Source organism: Mandrillus leucophaeus, unplaced genomic scaffold (genome assembly GCF_000951045.1).
Source record: "Mandrillus leucophaeus isolate KB7577 unplaced genomic scaffold, Mleu.le_1.0 Scaffold271, whole genome shotgun sequence".
In the NCBI taxonomy this organism is placed as follows: domain Eukaryota; kingdom Metazoa; phylum Chordata; class Mammalia; order Primates; family Cercopithecidae; genus Mandrillus; species Mandrillus leucophaeus.
Window position 1 is genome coordinate 325,317 of NW_012102821.1, and position 9,855 is coordinate 335,171.

Consider the following 9,855-nt stretch of genomic DNA (forward strand, 5'->3'; position numbering starts at 1 on the left):
TTTGAATTCAAGGCCAGCTGATACTTCTGTAAAATGCAACCGAAATGTTGCAGCAGTGTCAACTGCCATGGAGTTTCTAAACAATGTCCATTTCTCTACTGAAGTAGATGAGGATCAGTAACAGAGTTTGTGGCCTGCACTGTCTGCGGACCACAGAGAGGGCCCGGGGCACGACTATATTCACACAGCCAGACCGTGCGAATTAACTGAACACCTACTAGGTGCCAGGCACTATTCAAGTGCCAGCGATAGACCAGGGAAAAACACAAAACACAAAAATCACCTTTGGCCTGGGTCATAATAAGTAAAATGCATGTTTGAAAATAAGAATGCTCCAGAAGGCAAAAACAACAGAGAAGGCTGATGGGGCCCGTGGGGCAGGAGCAGGTGTTACAACTGCAGAGAGACCAGGAGAGCTGAGGGGGCAGCGCGGGTATGGCTGGAAGGAGGGACATTAAAACATTTCACCGAGGCCAGGTGCAGTGGCTCACGCCTGTAATCCCAGCACTTTGAGAGACCAAGGCAAGTGAATCACTTGAGGTCAGGAGTTCGAGACCAGCCTGGTCAACGTGGTGAAACCCTGCATCTACTAAAAATACAAAAAAACTAGGCCAGGCGCAGTGACTCACGCCTGTAATCCCAGCACTTTGGGAGGCCGAGGCGGGTGGATCACGAGGTCAGGAGTTCAAGACCAGCCTGGTCAACATGGTGAAACCCTGTCTCTACTAAAAATACAAAAATTAGCTGAGTGTGGTGGCGGGTGCCTATAACCCCAGCTACTCAGGAGGCTGAGGCAGGACAATTGCTTGAACCTGGGAGGTGGAGGCTGCAGTAACCAAGATGGTGCCACTGCACTCCAGCCTGGGCAACAGAGCAAGACTCCATCTCAAAAACAAACAAACAAACAAACAAACAAACAAACTAGCTGGGCATGGTGGTGCGTGCCTATAATCCCAGCTACTCAGGAGGCTGAGGCAGGAAAATGACTTAAATCTGGAGGTGGAGGTTGCCGTGAGCTGAGATAGCACCACTGCATACTCCAGCCTAGGTGACAGAGCAAGACTCTATCTCAACAAACAAAACAAGGCCAGGCGTGGTGGCTCACGCCTATAATCCCAGCACTTTGGGAGGCCGAGGTGGGTGGATCACTTGAGCTCAGGAGTTCGAGACCAGCCTGGTCAACACGGTAAAACCCCATCTCTACTAAAAATAGAAAAAATAGCCGGGTGTGGTGCTGTGCCTGTAATCCCAGCTACTCAGGAGGCTGAAGCGGGAGAACTGCTTGAACCCGGGAGGTAAAGGTTGCAGTGAGGTGAGATCGTGCCACTGCACTCCAGCCTGGGCGACAGAGCAAGACTCGTCTCAAAACAAAACAAAACAACACAAGTCAGAGGTTCATGTGGGAAGATCACCAGGAGAGCTCCTTGGAGGAGGTGATGAGGCTGGCGAGGAGCCTGAGGGAGGGCAGGGGGGTGGAGGGCCAGGGAAGGGCGGGGTCGCCTCTGCTCACCTGGCTCCCTCCCATTAAAGTGCTTTCCTGGGAACCAGGCTGAGAAGAGAGGCAGAGGCAAGTCCAGGCGGGGGAAGAGCGAGGAGGAAGGCAGCCAGGCTTCTGGGAAGCAAGAGCCCTTTTTCTTAGAAGCAGGGCCCTGGAGTTTCCCAGAAGCCAGCCTGCCCTGGGACGGTGGAGGCAGTGGTAGGTGGTCAGGTTGGCCCTGGTTTAACCTAGGGGATTTTCCCTTCCTAATATCCTGGCCCAGGAACAACTCTTGGGCAATGGGTCTCTGTTCACAGGTAAGTAGAAGTTGCTCTGGTGTGGGCAGAGACCCCTCCGCACCGCACAGCCGTGGCTGGTGAGGATGGGGGATGGGGGCTGAGCCCACAGTCAGGCCCCTGTGTCCAGCAGGCCCTGGTCACCCAGTGCACTGAGGCCAAGGGAACCAGGACAAACGGGCCCTTGTGGTTGGGAGGCCGCCTGCCGTGCCAGGGACACTGCGTGCCCGGTGCTGCCACCAGCCTGCCGCCTGCCTGAGGGGGCTGAGGGCCTGGGAAGTGGGGCTACCCTTTCCGAAGGGGACCTCCTGAGCTGCCCTGGCCTCTGGAGAGGACACAGGGCCTTGGCTGGCTGCCAGGAGGTGGCAGGGCTGGTGCCCGCTGCCCTCTTTCTCACAGTCCTTTGCCTGCAAGAAGTTCCCCAGGGCTAGAGAAGAGCAATCCCTTGGGACTCTAGGGCCCTGGGTCTGAGGGACACTGCTGTGTCCCCCCCTCCTGCCACCCACTGTCCCGTTAACCCCTGGGCTTGGCTCCTTCCTTAGCTTCTCCCCTGGAAGGTAAGACTCAAGGGCCTCTCCTCTCTGCCTCACCTGGGACACCTGACAAAGGACAGCAAGGTACCAGCTGCCCTCCCCTGCCTAGAGACCCTCCGAGAGCTGTTCAGGTCTCCATGCCAGCACCACGGTGGGCAGCTGGGTGTCCCAGGCAGTGGCTGAGCAGTTTCCAGCCACCACAACCCTGTGAGCTGGGCCTGTCAACCCAGTAACGGATGAGAAAACTGACAGCCCTGCTCATGGTCACGGCTCCAGCCTGGGCCTGGTGCTTTCTTTGTTTGTTTGTTTGTGACACAGTCTTGCTCTGTCACCCAGGCTGGAGTAAAGGGATGTGATCTTGGCTCGCTGCAACCTCTGCCTCCCAGGTTCAAGCGATTCTCTTGCCTCAGCCTCCGGAGTGGCTGGAATTACAGGTGTGCGCCACCACGCCTGGCTAATTTTTGCATTTGTAGTAGAGATGGGGTTTCACCATGTTGGTCAGGCTGGTCTCAAACTCCTGACCTCAGGTGATCCACCCGCCTTGGCTTCCAAAGTCCTGGGAGTACAGGCATGAGCCACCGCTCCCAGCCAGGTCTAGTACTTTAAAAAGGCAAAATGCAAACCCCCACTACCTCCCAGACTCACTGTGGCAATGTGCTCTCCCTCCCCGGGCAGCAGCCATGTGTCACCACACGCAGCCATATGCACCCCTTCATGTATGTGCTCCCTCAGCCACTGTCAAGCTTGTGGCATCTGGGCACATGCATGCTGCAGACATACAGGGTCACCCAAAGGCAGAGAGATGCCCCTACCCCGACATACGTGCAGGAATGCATATGTGCCCCACGGCATCCCACAGCACACAGCCCCTGCCCCTGCAGGCCCAGAGGCCCCGGATACACACCCTGCTCCCTGCATATCTGCCAGACAGCAATGGGTGCCCCAGCATCCCCAGACCCCTGAGCACACTCCCTCAGGGCTCCATGCAGGGACTCCCTGGCCCCAGCAGCTGGGAAGAAAAGTCCTCATGGAGGCCTGAAGAACGGCAAGCATCTGTTTCGAGGGGGTAGGGGGACCACGCAGGCAGCGCTGCCAGCTGGGACCTTCCACACTGGGCACTACCTACCTGCACACTACCCCCAGCTGTCACCTCCCCAGTCACCCAGGGCCTGAGGCCAGGTGGACTGCTTCACCCTTGAACTCCAGTCCTGAGCAACTGGGCAGCCAGGGCCTGGAACTTGGCCTCAGGGAAGAAGCGATGCTTGGCCTGGGCAACTTTCTCGCCTCCTCTGGGCCGTAGTTCCCCTACCTGAAAAGACCTGTGGATTCAACTTAGGGCCTGCAAGTGTCCCTGCCCTGCGCCCACACCCTGAATCCCCAAGGGCAGCCGGAGCTGGTGGGCCATTGGCCATCTCCCTTCTGTGAAGGGGAACGGACATTGGCTGCCACCTGCGGAGGGCCTGCCCATGTCGTGCCAGGGGCCTTAGGAGCATCTCACACTCCCCCACATTCGTAGGTCTGCAGAGGAGGCAATGGGGGTGCAGAGGCATTAGGGAGCCCACTTGTTTGGGTCCCCTGAGGCCAAGCCAGGGCTCCCATCCCACCTCCCAGGCTTCTCTCCCCTTGACCTCTAGACAGCCCGAACTTCACTGGGGCTTCTGTTCCTGGTGATCATCATGACAGATGACAGCACTCATCAGGTGATTAATCAGCCAATCACTTGATCATCGGGACAGATAAGTGCTGCTCAGGGCCGGGGTTCTCCCTCCCCGCGGCCACAGCCCAGCAGGTGTGGGGTGGGAGCTGGAATCCCTCTGGAATGGATTCAGGTCAGGTGGTGGCAGCCCCCAGGGCTTAAATACCTTCCACCGCCCTCCCCACAGTCTCACCCTCCCCCCAGTCTCACCCTCTCATGGTCTCACCCTCCCAGTTTTTTATGTGCCCACCAGGCAGTGCAGGGAGGGGAGGCCAACGTGGGGGAGGCGGGGGAGGGTCCTTGGTGCAGCACCCAGGCAGGGTGGGTGGGGCCGCATGCCTGAATCTTCCCTCCCACCAGCTGAAGCGGCCTCCTGCCGCCTGTTCTTCAGTGCTAGGCTGGTGCTCACCTCGTCCACCCGCCTTCTTGGCGTGGCGTCTGGCATGAACATGGGCCAGGGCTGCACGCACCTTGGGCTGTGGGCCAGCAGCTCCCCGCCACTGTCTGTGCTGCCCCCTGCCCTGCCCCTCCTCGTGTGGCACTCCAATTGGGGGCAGCCGGGCAGAGTCCCATGGCAGCACCCTGAGCCTAGCCGATGACCCCCAAGTGAACATACGAGTTCAGCACCCAACTCCAGAGGTGGGCACGCCCCTTGTCCATTTGACAGATGGGGCAAGGGAGACTCAGAGGGGTGAGGTCATGACGCAGGGTCACATAGTGAGCAAGTGATCAGGGTCAGACTGGCACCCTGGCTCCATGAGAGCACTGGGAGGCCCCGGGGGGTGGTCACCAACAGTCCTACCCTCACTGTCATCCCCAGAGAGAACATCTGAGGCAACCAGGTCTCACATCCTTCCCATCTCCAAAGTCCAACCCATTGGGCAGTGTGGCCCCACCTGCCTTCTCCCACCATTCTGCTGCCCCACCCTTTCCCAGGGTCTGGGGCTCCACCTCGCTCCTTCCAGGCTGGACACCCCTCATCTGTGTTCTCACCTCGGCTCCCGCAGTGCCCAGGTCTGGGTGCAGGGTGGGCGCCCACAAACTCAGGCAATCCCTATGGGAGCCCAGAGGGCAGGGCTTCCTTACACCCTCACAGCAACTGCGGGGGCCTCAGGGCAGACAGCAAGGCTCAGAGGGGTCCTGTGCTGCTTCTAGGATGCCCGGCAATAAGCGCTGAGCTGGAATTCCGACCCAGGTGTCCTGCTCCAAAGCCACCTGCCTCACCTGAGGACCGGGGGCCTGATAGCTGAGGTGGATGCTGGCAGGTGAGGAGGAAGGGCAGTGGCTGGCCTGGTCCTGGTCCCCTCACTCTCCTGCCCCAAGGCCCCAGTAGGTGACATAATTCACAGGGCAATGTTTATGCATTGAACGGTGAACACACAGGCAGAGGGGCAGATGAGTCACCAATGGGGAAACTGAGGCCAGTGAGAAGGGACACACTACGGTCACATAGTCAGTCGGTATCAAAGTTGGCCCAGAACCACAGTCCCCTCTTCCAGGGGCTCTACCCAGCTCAACCACACCCTGGCATGCCAGCCTGCCCCAGGCCACGGCTGTAAAGCACATGGTACCACACATGGTACCCCATGGTCCCACACACCCTGGCTGGCACCAAGCCATTGCTGTGCCTTCTGACCTTGCATTTTCTGACATTCTGCCACTGTCAACTCTCACTCAGGTATCCAGGAAGTGGCCTCTGTTGCTAGGGGACTGGCTTGATGCCGGGTAGCTGGCAGAGCGGGGAGATGGGGAGAGGGGAGTGGACTGGGGTGTGCCTCAGGAAGGATCCAGGGGCAGAGGCTGCTGGGTCCTGTCTCTGGGTGGAGGTGGAGGGCGGGTGGGTCATGAGAAGTATCTGAGGAAACTCAGCAGGTCAGGCCCCTTCCTCCCCAGGCTCTAATGAAGGTCCTGGACCCCCGTCTTTGCATTTTCTCTTTCAGCCTCAGAGTCTTCTCTTCGGGTCAGGGGTGGGTGTGCACTGGCGGGGGTTGGAGGTGAGCCATCGGAAAGCCCATCGGAAAGCCCCAGCCCTGAGCCTTCCTGCAGGCAAGTATTTTGGGGGCCAGCAGTTGCCAAGCAACTGCTCTGGGTTGCCATGGGAACACTCCCTTTTTCTGGGGCTTGTAATTTTTAGGGGGATGACACGATGCTTTCCATGCCCTTTCCTCCCCACTTCCTCACCCTGGCTTGGCTGCCCTGGGAGGGGACACTGGGAGTCCATAAGCTCATACCCCACCCCTGTTGGGGGGCCTACATATCCCTGGCCCTAAGACTCTTTGAGGCTGCAGAATCAAGAACCCCCAAAATGCAGAGCCCAGAGTCCAAGGCCTTCATTAGAGCAGGGAGACGATGAAAGGGGCTCATTAGCTCTGTTTACGTCTCCTCGCCGCCATTAACCACCACTTGGGGCCTGGGGCCTCCCAGCCCCGCCCTGCCCAGCAGCCAGGCCCAGACCTGACCGTTGGAAGGCCGCTGTAATTGGAAGGAATGTGGTCCTAGTGCCTGGCCCTTCCCAGGCTTGTGTGCACACAGGGAGGCGCCATTGCCAAACTGCCACTACCTAGCTGTGAAGTCCCTTCCCCTCCCAGTGCCTCGGTTTCCCCACCTGGAACGGAGGATGGCAGTGGCACTTATCTTGCAGAGTGCTGAGCAGATACAAGGGACACCTTAGCACAAAGACTATGGGCTGGCTGTCACCACCAGGCACCTCTGCAGCACGGGACAGAGGTGCAGGGATGGCCTGGGAAGGACTCTGTGGAGCATGGTCCTGTGGCTAGCATGCAATGGTGACTGACCACGCCGCTGATGGCAGAATAGCCACTGAATCCAGGTCCCCAGGCTCCCAGCCCATGCCTTCTCCACAAGATCTGTCTGCCCCATATCCCTGACCCTTCCACAGGAGCCAGGGTGCTCCCCACAGGCCAGGCACCCAGTGCCAGCCAGGTGTACAGAGGCCAATATCTGCTATGTGAATCAATCACTGAACCAACTGTCAAGGACCAGCAGCCTCAGGGGCGGGCCTGGTAGCTCCGTGAGCCAGGAGGTGGTGGGAGGGCCTTGTGCAGGCAGGGAGGTGACAGTAAGAAATGGCCTCTGGCTGGATGCAGTGTCTCATGCCTGTAATCCTAGCACTTCGGGAGGCCAAGGTGGGGGGATCGCTTGAGCCCAGGTGTTTGAGACCAGCCTGGGCAACATGGGGAAACTCTGTCTCTACAAAAAATCCAAAAATTAGCTGGGAGTGTTGGGGTGCGCCTGCCACCCCAGCTACTCTGGAGGTCTGAGCCCAGGAGATCGAGGCTGCAGTGAGCTGTGATCCCGCCCCTGCACTGCAGCCTGGGCCACAGAGCAAAACCTTGTCTTTAAAAAAAAAAAGGAATGGCTTCCACTCATTCCACTCCCGGGCCAGCGGCTTGCTGTGCACTCCGCTCCCTCTCACCGATGCCATGTAAGCGGCTCCATGGCAGGGACCTGACCCCTGCACCTCAGCCCCACACTGCCTTGCCCCTTTGTATATCAAAGGGGCCTCTGTGGGGCCGTGCTGACCCCCACCAGGAGCAGCAGGACCACCTCAGGCATCCCAGCTCCCCTGAGACAGGGTCTGGGGCTGGGGTGAAGGACCCCTCAAGTCTCGATCTGCACAGACAGCCCCCCCTCCCCGCCCGTGCCCAGGGCTGCCTTCTGAGCATCCGCAGACCTGCAGTAACAGGAGAGCTATTTGCAGGTGTAATCAGCCACAGGGCCTCTGCAGAGGCCTGAGAAAGCCTGGCTCAGCTTGCAGGTGAGGAACGAAACGAAAGGCAAACTCCTGGCCCCTGTGGGCCCGGCCCTTGCAGCCTCCCAGGTCCCCTATCCCTCGTCCCTGCCTTCCTTTCCGCCCCGCTGACACCACGGTCTGCAAACCATGGTCCTCCTCGCCACCCCTGTCACCTCCTCCTCGGCCCCCCGCCGGCCTCCGACGCAAAGTCGCCACCCAGTCACCCCGCCTCGGCCCCGCCTGGTTTGATTTCCTCCCGTGTGTGTCACCCATAAGGTGGCCGTGCCCCTGGCCTGTTTACAGCTGTGCGCAAGCTCCTTGCAACCCGAAAGCCAGACCTTTGTCTGCGGCAGCTCCGCGCCTGGCTGGGCGGCCGCACGGGAGTGCACAGTGCCACCTGCTGGTGCTGCCGCCAAAATGCGCCAAGCTGGGGAGCAGGAGGGCTCCGCTCACGCCCCCACATCCCCTAGCTGGGGGCTGGCTTCCTGGGATGTCCTCCGACTCCCCGCTGCTTCCCTAGTCCTCGTAGGCACGCGGGTACCCGGCCTGTGGGAAGGGAGTCATTCCCAATACTCCTGTTACGGGTTGAACTGTGTCCCCCAAAAAGATCCCTGGTACCCGTGAATGAGATCTTATTTGGAAATAGGGTCTGTGCGGATTGAAACCGGATGAGGTCATACTGGATTAGGGTGGGTCTTAATCCAGTGACTGCTATCCTTATGATAACAGGGAAAATTGGACAGTCACGCACAGGCGGCCATGTGATGATGAAGGCACAGTTTGGAGTCACACGTCTACAACACCAGGAACGAATGCCAAGGAAACTGGCAGCCACCAGAGGTTGGAAGACGCAAGGAAGGATCCTCTCCTAGAGCCTTCAGAGATAGCAGGGCCTGGCTGACCCCTGGATTTTGGACTTCGGGCCTTTAGAACTGTGAGAGAATAAATTTCTGTTGTGTTGAGCCACCCAGCACTTTGTGACAGCAGCCCGGGAAACTGACGGGATAGACAGCGGCCCCAGTCATCGCCCTCTGCGCCATCACACCTCCCCTCCGCGAATCAACCATGACCACAGGACACCTCCTTCTGGAATCTCTCTGTGCCCACTCACTCCCCAGATGAGCACTGCCCCTTCCCCTGGCAACTCCCCGGACTGTGTTACCCCCTCCTCTGGCATGGCCTGGACCCAGGAGACAGATGCAAAATGAATGAGCGAATATCCGCCTTTGCTACTTCGTCATATTCAGATGTTCATAAAAATCAAGTGGCAGCAGTGCTGGGGGTTAAGGAAATGAGGAGAGCGATGGCAGGTGTGTGAGGGGGGACAAGGGGCACTTCCAGGTACTCACAGCCACTCTGGGAGCTGGGACAGCCAACCATTGTGTTCTCATGCTCCCAGCCCCTGAGGCTCAGAAAGGGAAAGCCATCTGGGTCACCAAGCTGCTGCATCTTGCCAGTTCTGTGATCCCAAACTAGTCATTGTGCCTTTCAGGGCCTCCCCAGTCTCCCGACCTGCACAATGGGGATGGTTCTAACATCTACTTCCTGGGGACATCACCATGCTACTGTGAGACAATACTACAAAACTTGTTAGCTACTGCACAGACTTCGAGATGGAAGGATTAGGAAGGGAAGGGGTCTTCAGAGACAGCAGGGCCCTGCTGACCCCTGGATTTTGGGCCTCTGGCCTTTACAACTGTGAGGAAAGAAACTTCTAACAGAGGTGAGACACAGCCCGGAATACAAGTGGGACAGGCTGGGCACTGGTGCTGTATCTAGGGAGTCACTCCCTTCTTAGTCTGGTTTCCTCGTCTGCACCATGAACGGGTTGAAAATTAAGCAAACATCAGATATTGGCCCCCTGTGGCATATGGAAGCATCTCCCAGTGGGAACACCTTCCATTGGCTCCCATTATGTTTGTTTGTTTGTTTGTTTGTTTATTGAGACAAGGTCTGGCTCTGTTGCCCAGGCTGGAGTGCAGTGGCATGATCTTGGCTCACTGCAACCTCCACCTCCCAGGTTCAAGTGATTCTCCTGCTTCAGCCTCCGAAGTAGCTGGGATTATAGGCACCTGCCAAGACGCCCGACTACTTTTTGT